Consider the following 19,276-nt stretch of genomic DNA (forward strand, 5'->3'; position numbering starts at 1 on the left):
AAATCAATCAAATGATCTTGGACACCAGGTATAGTGTTACCTGTGGGAAGGTGATAAGAGCAAGGACTGCAAAGCCACTGATCAGAGAAAACCAAAAAGGGTATTCGAGAGAGGGTCTGATACCCAGCCCTGAATAGAATTTCAGGAAATTGAATGATGGTCTGGGATTACCATGTTATAAATCAATGAAGTGACTCAGATGATATCATAGACCAGACGAACAAAATTCAAATAGATATTAATAACACCTGACCTTGGATATTAACCTTCCACAGAGTCATTTATAATGTAAAATTCCTGGTTGGACCATCTATCCTGTAACCATATGGTTCTCTCTCTCTCTCTCTCTCTTTTTCTTTCGAGAGGAGGAGGTGGCAAAGTTGGCTTTGGGAAGAAAAAAAAAATAATTCAATTGAAAAGCAGACATTTGGGCTTTGAAGGCAAGAGGGTTTGGAAAGGTTCGAGGTGCTGAGGCTGTGCTATCAAGTGTCATGGCGGTGTCAGGTTTGTTTTCTGCGAAATATTTGAACTAATTTTTTTTTTCCAACGTTTATTTATTTATTTATTTTTGGGACAGAGAGAGACAGAGCATGAACGGGGGAGGGACAGAGAGAGAGGGAGACACAGAATGGGAAACAGGCTCCAGGCTCCGAGCCGTCAGCCCAGAGCCTGACGCGGGGCTCGAACTCACGGACCGCGAGATCGTGACCTGGCTGAAGTCGGACGCTTAACCGACTGCGCCACCCAGGCGCCCCATATTTGAACTAATTTTATCAGCCGCGTTTCTCTTGGGCTATTTACCACCTGAATAGTTGTCGAGGCCTTTAGAGGAGGCAGCCAAACATGTACATCTGAACTTCTTTCTATTTGCAGCACAACTTGGGTGGGGAAGGCTCTCTGGTGACAGGGCTGGGGAGCCGACAGGAGACGTTGCCGCGAGAAAGTTGGGATTTCAAGAGCTGTCATCGAGATTGCGAGGTCTGGTTGCAGCCGATATTTTCCCAAATGCCAGCCACACGAGGATTGAAAAGAATGTGCAAAGAAGCATGTGGCGTGCTCCTCATGGAGCACAAGTGGGCTAAGTGGCTCCCTTAGCATCACGCCCCACCCTGGCCAATCCTGGGCAGGAGCACTCCAGCCCCTTCCCTGCAAGGTTTTGGCCACATGCCCTTCTGTACAATTGTGATGAGATTGGATGAACCACGATGTATTTTGGTATTTAAAGCGCTCTTCCATGGCGCTCTTGCAGTTGTGAGATTTCCCAAGAGGCCCTTGCCAAGATTATGTTCTTTCCCACTGGCTTTTAATTTGTAAATTGTAATGGGCTTTAGATATGGCCACATAGGCGGCACGCGGCAAGGTGGCCAGAGATGAGATGGGGTGGTGTAAATCTTCAGGGTACACCCTCTGCCATCGTGAAAGGTGCTTTAAAAATTAAAAAAAAAAAAGGCGTAAAGATCAAATTCTCTTATTGTCAGCAGGCTGCTTGCAGAAACGCTGGTCTTAAAAGAAATCTGTAATCAGCTAGGTCCTTATAATAACTTGAAAATCGCACAATTTTGTTTAAAAGTAAACCACCCTTAAAAATGAAAAGGAAACAGATCAACCACTGGATCATATTTCTCTGTATGTTTTTAGCCACCCTTATCATGCAAACCACGCTGGCAGCCTTCCCAGATTCTTAACACTGCCTCCGACACTCTTCTCTCCTCTCCTGGTGTAACAGCCCTATTTGAATTATTAATTCTGGAACACCTCCTTCCTCTCAGCCTAGAAGGCAAACAGATCCACCCTTTCTGGGCACCGAAAGAGTAATCAATGGTATATAAGGATCCGCTTGTATTTCAGTATTGAGCCCTCAATGAAAGGAGCTTTCCTTGAGAATAAGTCCACATCACCCTACGAATAAAGCTGTAAATGGGTTTCCTAAGCAGGTGAACTTCACATTTATGATGAATTACAAATAGTTCTAAGTGACTTTGCTACAAAGCTCACTTTGCTGAACTGGTAGTCAGAGTGTCAAGGATGGAGTGAGCCTGTGAACTTTTGTTTTCAATTTTTGTCATCTTCCTCTTGCCAAATAACCCTCTTCTTAAGCGCTCCACATTGTTTTCTTGAGCCTAAGGCTAAGCTGATAAGTTACCTATTTCCAAGCTGTGGCATACGCTGTTGGGAAGTTTCCAGGTACCCAGCCCAGGAAACGCAGTGTTCAAGACATGGTCGTGTTACCGCCCCTGTACTGTCCGCCAAACCTTCTAATTATCTCTTCCTTTCCTTGCTTGCTTTTCTTTTTCTGGACTTTCATTCTTGCTTTGATGCCATCCCCCAGTATTGGAGCTGCAGTGCATTTCTTGCAATCCTTTTTGTTGCCGGGCTATATTCTATTGGATGAATACATCCCTATTTTCTATTATCCCACTGGGGGACACTCAGGTTCATTCCATCTGGGGGTTCTACCAAGCAGCTCTGTTAGGAACTTTCTCACACACGTAACCAGATACACTTATGCAAGAGCATCGTGAATATTTATACCTAGAAGTAGAATCGCCGTGCCATGGGGTGTGCCTGTCTTAGTGGGTAATACTAAAGTGTTCCCCAACGTGACTATCTGAAACAATTCCTTATTGAGGAACTCCTGTGTGTCCAAGGTCGTACAGCTAGTAAGTATAAAGACTGAGGTTTCGTCCCGCATGCTTCCCTCTGTAATTTGTCCCCGTCTTCTAACCCGCAGACTATTCTGGCTACAGCCAGACCTGCTCCTGCTCTCGTTCCCATGGCCAGTCCCAGGCCCAGCCAGATCTTTATTCTTAAAGTGTGACTCTGGATTCTTGGGAACTCCGACAAGTAAGGTAGCCCTTACGAAAGTAAGGCGTGAGTCCCAGGCCCGGCTCCGTGTACGTAGTAGGTTTCTGAAGATCCCAAGACCTTCAGAAATTCTCTTTCGGCCTTCCTGGGATGCCTGTCCACTACAGTAACCGCTAACTACATGTGGCTGTTTAAACTAAAATTAAAACTCGACCAAATTGAAAATTCAGTCTCTCTGTCACATAAGCCACGTTTCCAGTACCTACTGTATGAGACAGTGCACATTGCATAATGTTGTCATCACCGTAGAATGTTCTGGCAGACAGTGCTGGTTTCAGCGATGTCCATACCCCTTGCAGCACCTGCAGCACAGGTGACAATCACCTGCTCACAAGTGGGTTTGAGGCATGAATACATATTGGAATCGAGGGATATGGGCTGATGTCTATGGGTTGTTTTTTGTTTTTTGTTTTTTTAAAGAGAAAAAACAGGAAGGAGAGGCTTCGGGCAAGGAGTATAATAGGGAAGAGGGAAAGAGAAAAGATACAACCTTGATAAAAAGGAACAGAAACATGAATTTTGTGGGCTAATGGGAAGTGGCCCCGAAGGCAGTAACACGTGCTGTTAGGGGGCATTAAACCACCACTGCGGTTTGCGGCCAAAGTCACTGAGACCCAGAGTTTCATTCAACAGGTACTCTGCTCATCTGCAGCGCAGGGAGTCAGGTGGTCACTGCGAGAAAATTGGGGGCTAGGGCACAGGAACCCCCGTGTGGCAGAGATCTGGGTGATGTGGGAACGGACAAGGTGGACCCGTGACAGCTCCCTATTTCCCCACCCTGGGTTCAAATCCCTGCGCCACTGCTCCAGGCTGTGTGGCTTTGTGCAAATTACCCAGATTCCTCCTCTGAGAAGCAGGGGTGTGGAGAGGCCTTCTCTGCGGTGCGATTGTATGGATTAGAGGTAACGCAGGAAAAGCACCAAGCCCGACATAGAGCGCACCTCCGGAGATGGTACCTCTTGTACTGTTACGACTCAATGCTCTGGCACAAGGTTCAAGGCAGGGGTGTTCCAGCGGAAATGCATTTCTTAGGAAGAACCCAGTCTAACGTCTCCCACGTATGGCACGGTGCTCTTGACCTTAGCAGGATTACTCTGCTTTCTTGTTTACCATGTAGCTAACTTCCAGATTGGCCCAAAGTGAATGGAGACATTGCCCCCTTGTTCTGACGGCCTTGCTGCATTTCTCTATTTACATCACCAGCTTATTGGGTCAAAATCTGGTCAGGCAACAACTGGTCCTTGATTTGTTTTTTTGTACCTGGCCTTTAGTCCTCAAGCTCTCAATCTACCTTCTATAACCCCCTGGGCCATCCTAATGAGTGCGATTAAACTGATTTTTCCCTTGCTTCTTCTGTGGTTCCCATGGTTAAAGACCCAGAAACATTCTAGATCTAGGTGAAAGGAAGTTTCCTGCGGTGCTGTGTGCCATTTAAAATTTTCCATTAGCCAATAGCTCAGAGGTGAGTCTAGTTATTGGACTGAGTTCATTCTTTCAAAATGTATTTAGAAAATTGTACATTATTTGGATAAGATGTAATGGCAGAAGCCAGAAGTATTCCTAGGTCCTGTTCTCCAAGGGTCAAATGATGCTTTTAAAATTTTTAAACTAAATCTTAGTTAATTTTTAACTAAAATGGTTTCTTCTCTTGCTGAGAAAGAAGAGAAAATAATTTTGTAATGTGAAAATAAGTCAAGGTCTCGGGCAACCCTCTCACCGAGAGTGGAGGTGATGATATACCACAGTGACACGTGGACTTTAAGATTCCTGGTTAAATGGGTCAGGTTATTTACAAACATTATTCTTATTATCATGAAAATTACCAGCAAAGTAGGGAATTTTCTCCTGCATTCAGAACTTACACCACAGCACAAACAGCCTTTTATGTTTCAGCTGGTGAAACCATAAAGAGGTCGTTATTCTACAAAACAGCTTTTCACAAGAACCTAATTCAATTTTAAGAAAATGAATATGAAGGGAAAATACCTGTGCCTGCTCTTTCAATAGCTCTGTCCTCCCCAATCCACTCCTACTCTGAGTCCAAGTCCCTTTATCCTTCCCTAAAAGGCCTCAGGAGTTTCCAGGTGTGAGAACAAACAATTGCCATTCGTCGTTGGAGACGTGGTTTCTGCCAGGAGATCCATAAAGGGACGCTCTTTGGGGAAATAACAAATGTATGGAAAGTTACACACATAGTAATGACGTACTGAGATGTGATTGGCTTTAAGTTTTCCTGAACCCTGTCTTTGAAGCAGCTGCATTATCAGTAGATTAATACACTCTGCGTGTGCAGTAGAAATGGCTACAAGAGTGTCTCGCCATCATATACGCCTTTGCTAGACACGAGACACTGGCATCCTTCTGTGTTACGGAGATTTTTAAAACGTTAATATCAAAGTCAACACTGAATCAAGTCAGAAGTGCACAGCGCTGCGCTATTTTCAAACTACACTCTGATCCTCTCTTCGGAAAGGGCTGGGGGTGAGTGGGGATGGTGGGACTTCTAACTGACAAGCACTATCCTATACTCACTTAATTTTTCTTCTTAAGTCACTCCACCACGATCTATTTTTCTTTTTATTTGTTTATGTACTTTTTAATGTTTATTCACTTTTCAGAGAGACAGAGTGTGAGCGGGGGAGGGGCAGAGAGAGAGAGGGAGACACAGAATCCGAAGCAGGCTCCAGGCTCCGAGCTGTCAGCACAGAGCCGGACGCGGGGCTCGAACTCACGGACCGTGAGATCATGACCTGAGCCGAAACCAAGAGCCAGATGCTTATTGGGCTGCGCCATCCAGGCTCAGTCATCCATCCCCCTTCCTTTTTATTAATGTAGCAGATATATGTGTTGATTGAAAATTTTTTTCAGTGATCCTTCAAAGTTATTTTAAAAGGCACCACATAATGCACCCAATATATGGCTATTTGGATAAAACAAAAGGATTGTTATGCATTGACCCTGTGTATGTGTGTGTTAATCCCTACATATATCTCCGGATAATACCTGCAAGAAATGTTTCCTCACTGCTGCATCAGAAAGGGAAAGACTCTTGAAATCTGGGGTGAAATGGAGACTTTTTATTTAGATTGAATTTTTTGCCATGAGTATGTTTATGTTTCATACGAAGGGAGAGGAGAAACTAGATAGAGGCCTGCCACGCGGTGAAATTGTGTCACAGCCGGTAGGAAAGCAATCTGATTAAAGTAATTGGCACTGAGTTTTGCATGACTAATAACATTAGCTCTTAAAAAAAAAATTGACATCCCCTTCTAAAGATTCACCTGAAGTGACTCTTTAATGGGTGGAATTTTAAGCAGCACAGAAGAGGTAAGTGAAGAAATTCAAGTGACGACAAGGTGGTCCCTCCTGAGCACAAACACTTCCAAGATTAAATTATACAGATAGTGGAGGAAAGGATCAACGATGTGCAAAAGTATTTATTTTGGCCATCCACTTGGAGGCAATGCAATGCAAAACTGTGTTCCTAAACTAGTGCCTTAAATATTGCATAATTCCACCGGAAGCAACCCATCCGCCTCGGATAATATATACTGGCATTATGGAGGTTTTATATGAGTAGGACAGAGACTTCTAATTTCCTACCCAAAACCTGAGCTTTCCTTATTACTGGTAAGAGAACCCTAATTTCATTTGGGACAGTGATTTTTGCCTCCTAAAAGACCACATTTTTCAGGCTCCTTGGCAGCTAGGTGTGGCCATGTGACAAAGGTCAGGCTAATGAATTATAAGTGAAAATACTTTGAGGCACTTCAAGGGAAGCTCCTTCCAGGGAGTTAACTAAGCTAGGAGGGGTGTCTCTTTTGCCTTCCCTTTTCCTCCTTCATGCTTGGAGAGTGACATCATGCCATAAGAATGGAAGAACAGAGATCTAGAAAGAGCCTGAGTCCCTGATGACTGAGAAGACACAAACTGAGCCCCAGATAGCCAGGGGTAGGATTTCTTTTATGCTAAAAATAACCCTTAGGGGCATCTGGGTGGCTCAGTTGGTTAGGCATCTGACTTCGGCCCAGGTCACACTTTCACAGTTAGTGAGTTCAAGCCCTGCATCGGGCTCCTTGCTGTCAGCACAGAGCTGGCTTAGGATCCTCTGTCTCCCTCTCTCTGCCCCTCCCCCACCTTAAATATAAGTAAATATTAAAAAAAAATAACCTTTATAAGTTTAAGCCTTTGATGTTAATTGCCTGTCATTGACAGCGAAATAAAATTCCGAGCTGATCAAACAAATTACTTCTCTTCTTTGCAAGAAAGAATATCATGGAATAAAATGAACTTGATATTCATTCATCATCATTCCTAATCTTTGCATTTCATTATGCCTGCTTTTGGTTTTGTCTTGTTTTAAATTAATTCAATTTTCAAAAGGCATTTTATCTTTTAGAACAACCCAGGGGCTGAATCTTTAGTTCCTCGCACTCCAGCTAAAAATTCCTACTCTTTGAGAATAACCATCTTTCAACTCCCAGAAACCTCAATTAATAATCACATTGCTCATCAGATGACTCTAGGGGACATTTACTCAGACACTGTGACTGTATTATAGTTATTGGAACTGAAGTTACGTACACAGATGAACTTTTCTCACGTGTTTATTTTCCATGTGGGGTGTCTCATTTAAAACAAACCCACTGCAAGTCCCCAGTCCCTAAGATGCAGGCTGTGTTATGTATATCCTTTGAAACTTCTTTCTTCTTTCCTCCAGGACGGAGGGGAAGTAAAAGCTTGAGTAAAAGAAAAAAAAATTAAAGAAAGAAAGAAAGAAAAAAAAGACACAAAATAAAAACCATATTTTTAACAAAAGGAGTTTTGAAAGCCTTGGAAAATGTTGTGTTCGCTCACATAAGGCCCCACTGTTTTAAACATATTTTACTATAATTTTTCCTTCAAAATTCTGACATGCAAAGTTGAACAGGGCTCTTCAGTGTACAACCCCGGGACACGGAGAAAGAAAAAGAACAGTATTCCAACTAATGCATACTCAGTGGGAATCATAATATCACATAATTGCTTGAAATTCACAGGCCTATCCGATGTCATCTCCAGAAATATGCAAGTTTCCCTTTGTTTTCTGACTTAGAGATATTTCCTTGCTTTAGGGCTTAACCCTTCGGTTGCTACCCCTAATTACTGAAACATGATTGGAAATGAATGGAGAGCCACCCTTCCAAAACCTACCCCACGTGTTAGGTAAGATCCCCCAAATCTGTCAACTTTTGTTCTACTGGAAACACAAAATCTGTATTTAACTTCATCAGTGAACCTCAAGAGTTCTCTTTTACCCATTTCCTTCTCAACCTGTTTCTAAACACACACACACACACACACACAGCCCTTTAAATCCCCACCAAAAAAACTTTGAAAGAACAAAGAGTTGCTATTTTGGAATGTAATGACATGTTTAAAAGTTCATCAACTTCCCCCTTAAAAAAAAATTTGGCAATGAGTCTAAAATAATAATTCACAAAGATTTAGAGAAAAAAAAATCCTTAAGACTTCTTCCTCTGTAACATTATGTAAATCATAAATATACCACCGGTCTGGAAGTGATTACAACAAGGTACGAGACAAAGGATATTCCTAGGCAGACAGTACAGACAATAAGCTCTCTTTTCCCATTAGCATATGAGGATTGGAGAAGGTAAGTTCTCATAATAGTTAATAAGAGATTCACAGCATTATGAAGAATTCCCAAATGTGTGTGTTCCAAGAATAAATCCTAAGTCCTGGGCCATAACTGATTGCATGAACTCATTACAGAAACGTGTCCTCTGATTCAAGGTGAACGAGCCTTTTGGTGTTCCAAGTATTCCTCCACTCTTCTCCAGTTTTCTCTTCGCTTCTCAATTGTCCTTGTCCCCGACCTTCCAAACAGGATCCCTGGAGCGAAGAGGAGGAAGTGCTATATAAACAGTTCATTCTAGAAGTGTGAGTCATTCCCGAATCCGCTCCCCCAGTCCCTATATAAGCGACACCCAGTCATAGCTAAGCTTCTCGATTACTTGTAGGAAGCGTTTCTTTGTTTTGTCTTTCCCCACACCTTTCCAGAGGGCAAAGGTTTAACTTTTTTCACTCTCCTCAGAGCATTTCAACACTCGGGTTGGATACTCAGTTAACAGAATATCAAGAATTTCATTTTGCTTGATAGTAGAGCATTAGAAGCTAAGGCCAGCCAACTCAAAGGGACACTGCAATGCCATTTTATAATTAAGCGGAGCACCCGCTGGACTGCATGTTATAACAGATGTTTCCTGGCCCCAGGTACTAAGGCAGCACATAGTAAAACTGCCCAGAGCCTCTCCCTGAGCCAAGATGGGTCAGTGTCTGGAACAACTCCTGTCTAGTGTCTCTTACTGTAATTAGAGAATGAGGCTAGCTTTTGGTCATTAATTCCATTTGAAAAATAGCCACGGCTAAATTAAAAAAGAAAAAAAAAAAGAACCTCAGAGTGCTTTTAAAATTGAAAAGCCCAATAATAAAATGGAGATAATTTATGGGCGATTTATTATTTCTAATGGTGTTTTAGACCTTCTATAAATTCTGTACAATGATTTGCAAAATTCTTCAAGACGCTTTGCAAAATTTTCACTCCATTTATGAAATGGATAAAATTAGAGGCTCCTTATGCTTAGGCTGGAAAAGAGTTTATAGATTGGTTAGGACCAGGAAATCAAACTCAGATGCCATAGCGTCCAGTGGGTAAAAGAACAAAGCAGTCAAGGACAAGAGCAATCATTCGGCCTTTTCTCTACAGTTTTCCTTCATTTCCCCGTTTTCAATGAGGGACAGGGGTGCAGGAATAGATCTGTCTACTCTGAGAAAACTATAGTTGAAGCAAGGCTTATGCTCAGGTGGTATACCCCTGAGGTTAGCCTTGTCCTTACCAACTGACATGTAGAAGCTGCTCTCAGCCCACAGAGTGAGGCCCACCTCTGGGCATCTGCTTGTTCTCTAGGAACTCACAGCTCTCCCTATGACCCAGCAGCTGGGGAGAGCAAGGCACGCGCAGGATGTTGTTCTAGCACAGAGGTATCCATTCTGATAGGTCAGTCCCCAGGCCTTCGTAGCGAAGTATTTTTAACATCACCCTTGAGTACCAGTACAATGACAAGTAGCAACTGGTATTTACCTCTGCATAAGGCAGAGGAAAGGGCAGCCGAAAACGAGAAGGTCGTTGGGGCCCTGGTAAGCCCATGCTCTGTTAAAGAGGGCAGCTACTGTAACTGGGTAGAAATGTGGGACCTGACCCGTGTGACCAGAGCTTCTGATTTCTCAAGGGAAAATAAAACCCTGTGTCCTGATATAAAATCTCCCAATTAAAAGGTCACCTCATTCAAACACTGTAAGGGGTGAACAGTGTGCTTCTGTGGTCCAGAGCTGTATTAGGTGCTCCAAATTTGCAACCTTTTCCATCCCTGAGACAGAAAAGAGGACTAATGCTGAAGTGACTTACCCACAGGTAACTCAAGGGATCTCGTGGCAGGGTCAGAACTAGAACCTACGGCCCCTGACTTTCCATCCAGTGAGATCTGACTTCCTTAAAACACCATCAAATACCCTTCAAGAGAGATTTGTAAACTACAGAACCTATTAAGTAGGAGCTGAGATGTAGTTAGTGTGAAAGTCACGTTAGTGTTTTCTCCCACAACAAAAACGTGAAAACTCCTCTCCAAAGCTGACATATGACGATGGAACAGATGACATGAGTTCCTGAGATAACAGCCCTGTAGCACGGTGAGGAAAAAGTTGGTCCTCTGGCTGCTTGGAAATCACTTTTTATTTTTTTATTTTTATTTTTTTTAACATTTTATTTATTTTTGAGACAGGGAGAGACAGAGCATGAACAGGGGAGGGGCAGAGAGAGAGGGAGACACAGAATCTGAAACAGGCTCCAGGCTCTGAGCTGTCAGCACAGAGCCCGACGCGGGGCTCGAACTCACGGACCGCGAGATCATGACCTGAGCCGAAGTCGGCCGCTTAACCGACTGAGCCACCCAGGCGCCCCGGAAATCACTTTTTAAACTAGGACATTGACAGAAGTCCAAGCAGGGTCTGAACGCACCTTGTGGTGAGGGTTACCCATAGCAGGGGAAGAAAGCATCCGAATCTGAAGAAGCTCCATTCTTAGGGGTCATCCATTTTCCATGGATTTCTAGTTTCATATCATCCTGAGACCAATCTTCTCTTTTCAGAGCCATTCTTTACCTTTGTTACTAAACAGATTGGTGCCTATGGTGAAGTCGAGTACTTGTGAAATAGATTTGTTCATACACTTATCAGGAGGAGCACTGAGTAATGCATAGGAGTGTTGCATCACTAGATCCTGTGCCTGAAACTAATAGAACACTGTATGTTATCAAGACTGGAATTAAAATTGTAAACAGTAAAAAGAGAAAAGAAAAAAAAAACAACAGAGAACCTCAAAAAAATAGATTTGTGTGTGGAGTAACTCACATTTATTCAGAACCTACTATGGGCTAGACCAAAATTCCCAAACATCTGATATTACCCCACCTACTACATGATTTACCTTCCTTTTACCACTTACAATGCTATTCACTCAATTTTCTTTTTTTTTTTTTAATTTTTTAAGGTTTATTTATTTTGAAAGAGAGTGTGAGAGGGGGAGGGGCAGAGAAAGGGAGAGAGAGAGAATCCCTGCAGGGCTTGAACTCATGAACTGTGAGATCATGATCTGGGCCAAAACTGAGATTTGGAGGCTCAAACAACCGAGCCACCCAGGTGCCCCATTATTCACTTAATTTTCAAAAAGCCCCTGTGCTCTTTTTCCTTAAATAGAAAAAAAAAAAAAAAAAGACTGAACTATCCTCGTGTTGGGGTTTTAGCAATGAATTAGGTAGCCCTTGACCTTGAGACTCCATGGACCGTGAATACATAAAGACTAAATAAACTTTTAAAATAAAAGTGTTGGAAATGCTATGATGAATGCAAAGGAGGAGCCATTGATTTTTCTTGAGTTGGACGGGGTGGGGGGAGGTGGAGAGGGCCTCATCCCAGATGTGACATTCGATTGAGCCTTATGGAATCAGCAGGAATTTTTAAGGGCAAAAAGGGGAGAAGGTCATTATGGGCAGAAGACACAGCTGGAAGAGAGGCACTAAGTCTTATAGTGTGATGGGTGTTTGGGGAATAGCGAGTGGTGCAGTATAGCTGAAGCCAAGGACACATGAGGACAGTGGCAGGAAAATCTGACTGGGCTCGGTTTAAACATATTAATACATCCTAGGGAGCGTAGCCTCTTGCATGGAAGGTGAGGCGAGCCCCACCAATGGTGTTAGACCAGAAGAGCACCTGATCTGCTCTGTGCTGTAGGAAGAGAATCTTGCCTTCGAAAGGCTCATGAGGGACTGAAGGTAAGAAGGTCAAGTGGGACGCTGTCCAAAGTCTCCATTCAAACCATGGTGAAGGACCAATTGAGAAAGTAGCAGCTGAGATGAAAAGGAAAAGCCAGATGTGAAAACCTTTACTGGGGTAGAAACAATAAAGCTTGGCGACCAGTTGGAGAAGGAAAACGGGAGGAGTAACGATGGACTCCAAAGTCTTTAACGTGTGGGTGGATGAAAATGCCACCTCTCAGGATCTAAGGGGAAGCAGGTGTTTTGGAGAGGGGAGTGGGGAGAAGAGGAGATGGGGGCTAGTTGCTGAGTTTGCACTTGGAGATGTTACAGCTGAAGTGCCTTCAGAAGACTCTGATCTCACATGACATTTTAAACACTCAATAAAGTTTTATGAGTTTAAAAAAAAAAAATAGACGAGTCTGGCAGGTGAACCTCACCAAGAAAGCATTAAAAACTGGAACTGGGACTCATGAAGGAAGATTATCAGACAAGAGCTTGACCCATGTAGAAATACTCAGGGGGCGTCTGGGTGGCTCAGTTGGTGGAGTGTCTGACTCTTGATTATGAGCTCAGGTCTTGATCTCAGGGTTGTCAGTTCAAGCCCTATGCCCTACTTTAAAAAAATACTCTGAACATGATCTTTAAGTGATACAGACGGAAATGGCTTATACTGAGAATCCCCCACTTATGGTAATCAAATGATTTGAAAACTAGTAGTAAGAGAAAGCACAAAGCAGCACTTTGACTAGCTTCCGTGTCATTTTCTTTGAGGGGAAACAAGAAAAAAAAAAAAAAAACAAAAACTTGGGAGGTCATTAAAGGTGCACTGGGCTTAGAATCATGCAGACACAGATCTGCACCCTGATCATCTTATTTACTAGATGTTTGACTTTGAATAAGTTGTTATTGAATCCTTCTTAGCAAGACACTTCTGTGCTTTGGGGCAGATCCTATTCTGGGGACTGGGAATATAATGATAAATAAACCCTGCCCTCAAAGAAAAAAAAAAGAGCTTAAATTATCTTCTTTGTAAAACTCGAGGATTGCAAGGAGACACTACCGTCAGGCAGTCAGCACGGTGCCTGACACGTAGAGAGGACTATGAACCTGTCACTTCCTAGGTGCCAAGCGCTTTCTCTTAATTCTTATCCCAAAACTGTGAGGTAGATATTAATGATGTTTCATTATGCAATGTGTACAGACTAAGCTTAGGCACCTTGCCCCAGTTCCCGGGGGAACAAACCGGAGTTATTGGACTCCCAAAACATTGCACTTCTTTCCTTTGTCAGATGGCTGATGTAGGTAAGCACACCTTCTCTCTCAATGCCCCAAAAGATGAGTAAATAAGCTAGAAGTTATTGTCCAAGGAAGTGCCAGTTAAGTTGCGATACACGGCGTATTCACATGAGGATAATCAGAACTGAAACTAGCCAAGATAGCGCGGTGTAAATTTCTTTTAATGGTATTCAGAATTGACTGAACCAGGGATGGTGTCCTACAAATGCTCTTCAACACGTCACACAGTCATATAGGATGGCCCTGGCTCTAGCTGCAAAATAGCTTTCCTACCTTAAATCTTTTCCGGAAATGGGCAGGGAAAAAGAATTAGTGACTCAATCACTTACAGTGAAAAGCGTTTGGGGAGGGGGCACCTGGGTGGCTCAGTCGGTTGGGCGTTCAACTTCAGCTCAGGACATGATCTCATGGTCTGTGAGTTCGAGCCCCGCGTCCGGCTCTGTGCTGACAGCTCAGAGTCTGGAGACTGCTTCAGATTCTGTGTCTCCCTCTCTCTACCCCCCGCCCCCCACCTCATGCTCTGTCTCCCTCTCAAAAATAAATAAACATTAAAAAGAAAATAAATAAAAAAATGAACCCGGCTGGCTCAGTCAGTTAAGTGTCTGACTCTTGATTTCGGCTCAGGTCATGATGCCACGGTTTGTGAGTTCAAGCCCCACTTAGCATGGAGACTGCTTAGGATTTTCTCTCTCTCTCTCTCTCTGCCCCTCCCCCACTCGTGCACACATTCTCTCTTTCTTTCTCATAAAAAATAAAAATAAATAAAAGCATTTTGGAGGTAATTTACACTCTTAAATAGTGGAATACAACTGCTTAGAAGTCATCTTGGAGTGACAGTTTTTACCACTCTACTCCCTGTTCATGTCTTTCTCTCTGCTCTCACTCTGAATCTTCCTCTCCGTTTCAGCCACACTGGTCCAGTTTAGGCTGTCTTCATTTCTTCTCGGGATAGCACTTGGTCACTTGGCCCCTACCTCCTTGGTCATGCTACCACAATTGCCCCAAGTCTTTAACCCATCCAGTAGCTCCCCATCACCAAACAAATATACCCACATTCATGTAAGAACACAGGTTGCCTACATACAACCTTTCAGCCTTCATTCTCAATGCACAGAACTTCTTAGGTCCCAAATAGGCCCTGCTGTTTCACACCTCTGATTCTCTGAATTTGCCAGTTCCTCTGCTTGAGATGCCCTTCCCCAAGTTCATCTGCTGAATTCCTACTCACCGGTAAATGCAGAGTCTGGGTGCCTGGATGGCTCAGTCGGTTAAGCATCTGACTTTGGCTGAGGCCATGATCTTATGGCTCATGGGTTCGAGCCCCACATCTCGCTCTGCACTGTCCATGCAGAGCCTGCTAGGGATTCTCTCTCCCCCCCGCCGCCCCTCTCTAGCTGGCGCTCTCTCTCTGTCTCTCAAAAATAAACATGTAAAAAAAAAATTTGAATCAACACAGAGTCATTCCCTTTGAGAAGCCTTTCATTTCCTTTCCAGGTTCCCGTTTTTGTATCCCACAGCATTCTGTTTATTATGGAATCCGTCACACTAGATGACTTTTACTCGTTAACATGTTAATTTCCCCCCTGAAAGAATGCACATCTTCCTCTGTATCTTTGCATCTTTATACCCAGGAAAGCCCTGGCATGTATAGGAGGAGCTCAATAAATACTGTTGTATTAAATAGAATTGAATACAACTGTCATTTATCATCATCATCAACCCATGGTTAGTAGGCTCTCACAGGAGTACAACTTGTTGGTAGGTACTACATTTCATGCTTAGCATGGGGAAAAAGAGAGCCAAACTCTGCTACTTTTTTTTTTTTTAAGTTTATTTATTTGGAGAGAGAGAGAGAGCTCAAGCAAGCAGAGGAGAGGCAGAGAGAGAGAGAGAGAGGGAGAGAGCTTGAGGTGGGGCTCAAACTCACGAACCATGAGATCATGACCTGAGCCACAATCAAGAGTCAGGCGCTTAACCGACTGAGCCACCCAGGTGCCCCCAAACTCTGCTACTTCTGATGTGAAGAAGAGGGCCTATCTAAAATGGAAGGTAAAGAGGAAAAGCTAGAGGAGGCAAAATGTGGTCATGTTATCACTCTTGGAGGCCAGAAATCGGGATTTTAGCACAGGCCGAGCCACTTGTCCTAGAGGGTTCGAACCAGTTTTCTGAAAAATAAAAATAAATAAATAATCCAAGAAATGAACAAAATTAAAATCTGGTCAGAAGGTTACAGAAAGGAAAGGCACACATTTCTGGGAGGGAATAGGAAGTGGTCTTGTCTTCCGCAGCAGGGCTGTCTAATAAATCTGGAGAGTTTTATTGACTTCATAGGCGCAAGAATAACCACCCGGAGAAGACATCGGGTTTCACTTATTTTTTTGGAAAGTAATTTTTCACAGACGCGAGGTTAAAAGAAAGTGGTTGCACGGGCCTCGGCTGTGGTGGTGTATCTTCTGGTATGCGTAATGCAACTGGCTCTCAATTCTGGGACAATGCCCAGCCTCAGAGGTCTAAAGCCTCTGTTGAAAGCAATGAGGACAGAGTGTTGCCAAAATTTTATGGATGCAACTGTAGATCAATTGTCTTAGTGCAAGGATAGACTTTGATCACGAGCGTCTGGAGGGAGGGGTTTCATTAAGTGCTGTTTTCAACTCTTAATTCTACAGCTTTTACGTCTACTTGTTCCTAAGTCTGCCACAGACCCTGAATGGCCCTGACACAGAGAAGCCCCTCCCCGAGCCCACGTCTGGCTCTCAAGCAGCAGCAGCGATTGGCACTGGAAGGAGTTCTGGGGTAGAAAAGATACACGGCTTAGAAGGTCTGCTCCTCACTCCCTGATGTTTGGTCTCCCGTTAGACCTCTCAAAGAGGAAAATGCTTGAAGCTCTCCCCTTCCTGCCTCACGTCTGTGATTCATTAGGCAAACTTGAAAACTTCCCCTCCACCAAGCCAAGCTTTCCTAAGAAAAGGATTGATAAGGGTGTATGTTTGTTGTGTGAATTCTTCCTTTTGAAAGTGTCTGGCCAAGAATAGAAAATTCAGCTCATTGTAGAAGGCTGAAGTGTCCACTTCTGAACTCCTTTCAGTTGTCCTCATAATCACAGAAGACATAGCACCTAGGTAATGTTTCTAGCATTTTCCAACTTTCATGTTTAGTTCTCGGGGTGAACCCGTGGGCAGCTTCTCCCACAGGGCAAGGGACACTTTTCTTCCCAAGGTCATGTTTCTTTCCTAAATCAAGAGCAAGGCAGATAGACAAGCTGTGGTCTTGGCTAGCTGAATGGCAGGTGGCGCCACCTGGTGTGTGGGAGGCCAGTTACGCTGATAGCCCCCCAGCATTCTCCATCAAAGTGCACTGGAATCTGTGAGTAAGATCACTGGATTGGAAAGCAGGAAATAAATAAAATCTAAAGCCACTCCATCCGGAATAATCACCTTGTTTTATAGATGTAAAAGTAAATGGGTGGTTTTGAAATGTATCTTTAAGCAACAAAATCCTTTTTCAAAGGACAACCTTAAATAATAAATTAGCAAACACTTTTTGGTTCCTTGGCATGTTTAGGGCACAAAGCTAAGCACTGTAAGTGTATAGTATTACTTAATTTAACCGTCACTACTCTTGGGGCACCTGGGTGGCTCAGTAGGTTAAACGTCCAGCTCTGGATCTCAGCTCAGGTCTTGATCTCAGGGCCCTCAGTTTCAGCCCCATGTCGGGCTCCACATGGGGCCTGAGGCCTACTTAAAAAGAAAGAAAAAACAAACAAACCTTCTCGACTCTTCTTTTTTTAATTAATTAATTATTATTACTATTATTATTATTTTTTTTTTTGAAAGAAAGAGAGAGACAGAGCATGAGAGCAGGGGAGGAGCAGAAAGAGAGGGAGATACAGAATCTGAAGCAGGCTCCAGGCCCTGAGCTCAGCACAGAGCCCCACACGGGGCTGGAACTCACAAACCAGGAGATTGTGACTTGAGCCAAAGGTGGACGCTTAACCAACTGAGCCCCAAAACTCCACTACTCTTCAATAAGACCTGTCATCGTGTCTGTCTTAACAGGAGAGGAAAATAAGAGATCAACTTGCTCCATATAACATAATATATAACCCACCATAGGAAGCAGATCAGAGCAGCGCTCTTGTGGTGGAATTAGGATTGCAATACCATGAACCTTTAATGGCGGGCTGACTTCCTCTTCCAACAACGTCTTCTGTCTCCCTGAAGCAGCCCCAATGCTTTGTGGAATAGAGTTTCAGTCTTTTGACTAGATAACCCCTAAAGTTTTTTCCCATCTAACACCCAGCAATCCTAATTCTGGAGATGTAAACTGTAGTAAGCCTCAAAATGAATTCTTGAAGACTGGATGTTGGCAAACCTTGCTCCTCTTTAATAGGCTGACTCAAAGCCACGTTTTGCATGTCTTTAAAGAATAGGTTTTTCCAAATTACTGCGCACCAATCAACGAAAAGGTGAAATCAAGGCATTTTGCAGATGGAAACATACTGATGCTCTAACATTAAATGTGTCGTTCACATTAAGACAGCAGTGCGAAAGTCAAGACCGATTTATATTTCTCTAATAATTAGGTTACTAAGTATTTTATAGCTAGCACACTTGCTTATACATTCAGCGACAAATTATCCCCCCCAAAAATCAGCTAGATACAAGCATTAGGTGTTAGAATTTGAACCTCTCATGTTAACTAGATGTCTGGGTACTGGCTCACTCAAAGCCGGGGGTTCATCAAGGAAAGGGGGAGACTTTTGATGTCTTTGTTAGCTTTTCACAAAGGCAAAACACTCCGCAGACTGAACCTCTTAACTCCTAACTCACATCAGACATCCCTAAATTGCATGGTTTTTGTGTTGCTAAGGGCGGGGGGGTGGGGGGTGGGGGGGTGGGGTGGGGGTGGGGAGGGGAACAGGCTCCTTCTTACAGTGTGGTTGAAGGCGTAAATCGGTATAAAATTATTGGAGGGCAATTTGGCAATAGCTATTAAAAATGAAATGCTCATAACCTTTGACCCCATAATAATTCACCTTCTGGGAATTCATCATAGAGAAACACCCCTACAACTGCTCAAAGATGTAAGTGTAAAATGATGTTTGCAAGAATATTTGTTACAGGGAAAACTGGAAAGAACCGAAATGTCGTTAACAGGCAATTGGTTAAGGATTGCATGGTCTGGCCATAGAGTACAAAACCATGGAGCCATCAAAAAAGAAGATTAAAAAGATCACTTTTTTACAGAGTGGCATGGAAGGATGTCTAAGACATAGTGCTAGGTGGAAAATAGCATGCTTCAAAGTTGAAGTATAATCCCATTTTTTGGTAAAATAATAAATGAAATTTTAATATATGTCTTCAAAAAAAAATGTTAACGGGTTTTCTCAGCTGTGTGGGATTATGGAAGATTTTCACTTTCAAAGCTATGCATTATTATAATGTTTCAAGTTACTTATGTATGTGTGTATATATATTTATATAGATATGCCATTACTTTTGTGATCAGAAAAAATAAATGTTTCTGTAGCTTGGTCCCTTGAGAGCCCTGTTACCAAAGTATAGAAGCCTAGTCCAAATCCATTAACTTTACTGGAAAACACAACTTAGCTGAAATTGGAACAGGGATGCCGCGTAACCAAAGGGAGGCCACTCGTGGAAATTCTTTTGGCCTTTAGAGTCTACACGCTATTGTAATAATTAGCCCACAATGGCGTGTTCTTTTAATGAGGAGCTAAGGAG

At 43.1% G+C, this 19,276-nt stretch overlaps 1 protein-coding gene across 8 annotated transcripts in view; it reads left to right on the top strand.

The window, feature by feature from the left end:
* NFIB (nuclear factor I B) overlaps positions 1–19,276 on the top strand; it is a 458,972-nt gene that overhangs the window by 150,560 nt on the left and 289,136 nt on the right. The window lies entirely within an intron of this gene.

Source organism: Neofelis nebulosa, chromosome 12 (assembly GCF_028018385.1).
Source record: "Neofelis nebulosa isolate mNeoNeb1 chromosome 12, mNeoNeb1.pri, whole genome shotgun sequence".
NCBI classification, from domain to species: Eukaryota; Metazoa; Chordata; class Mammalia; order Carnivora; family Felidae; genus Neofelis; species Neofelis nebulosa.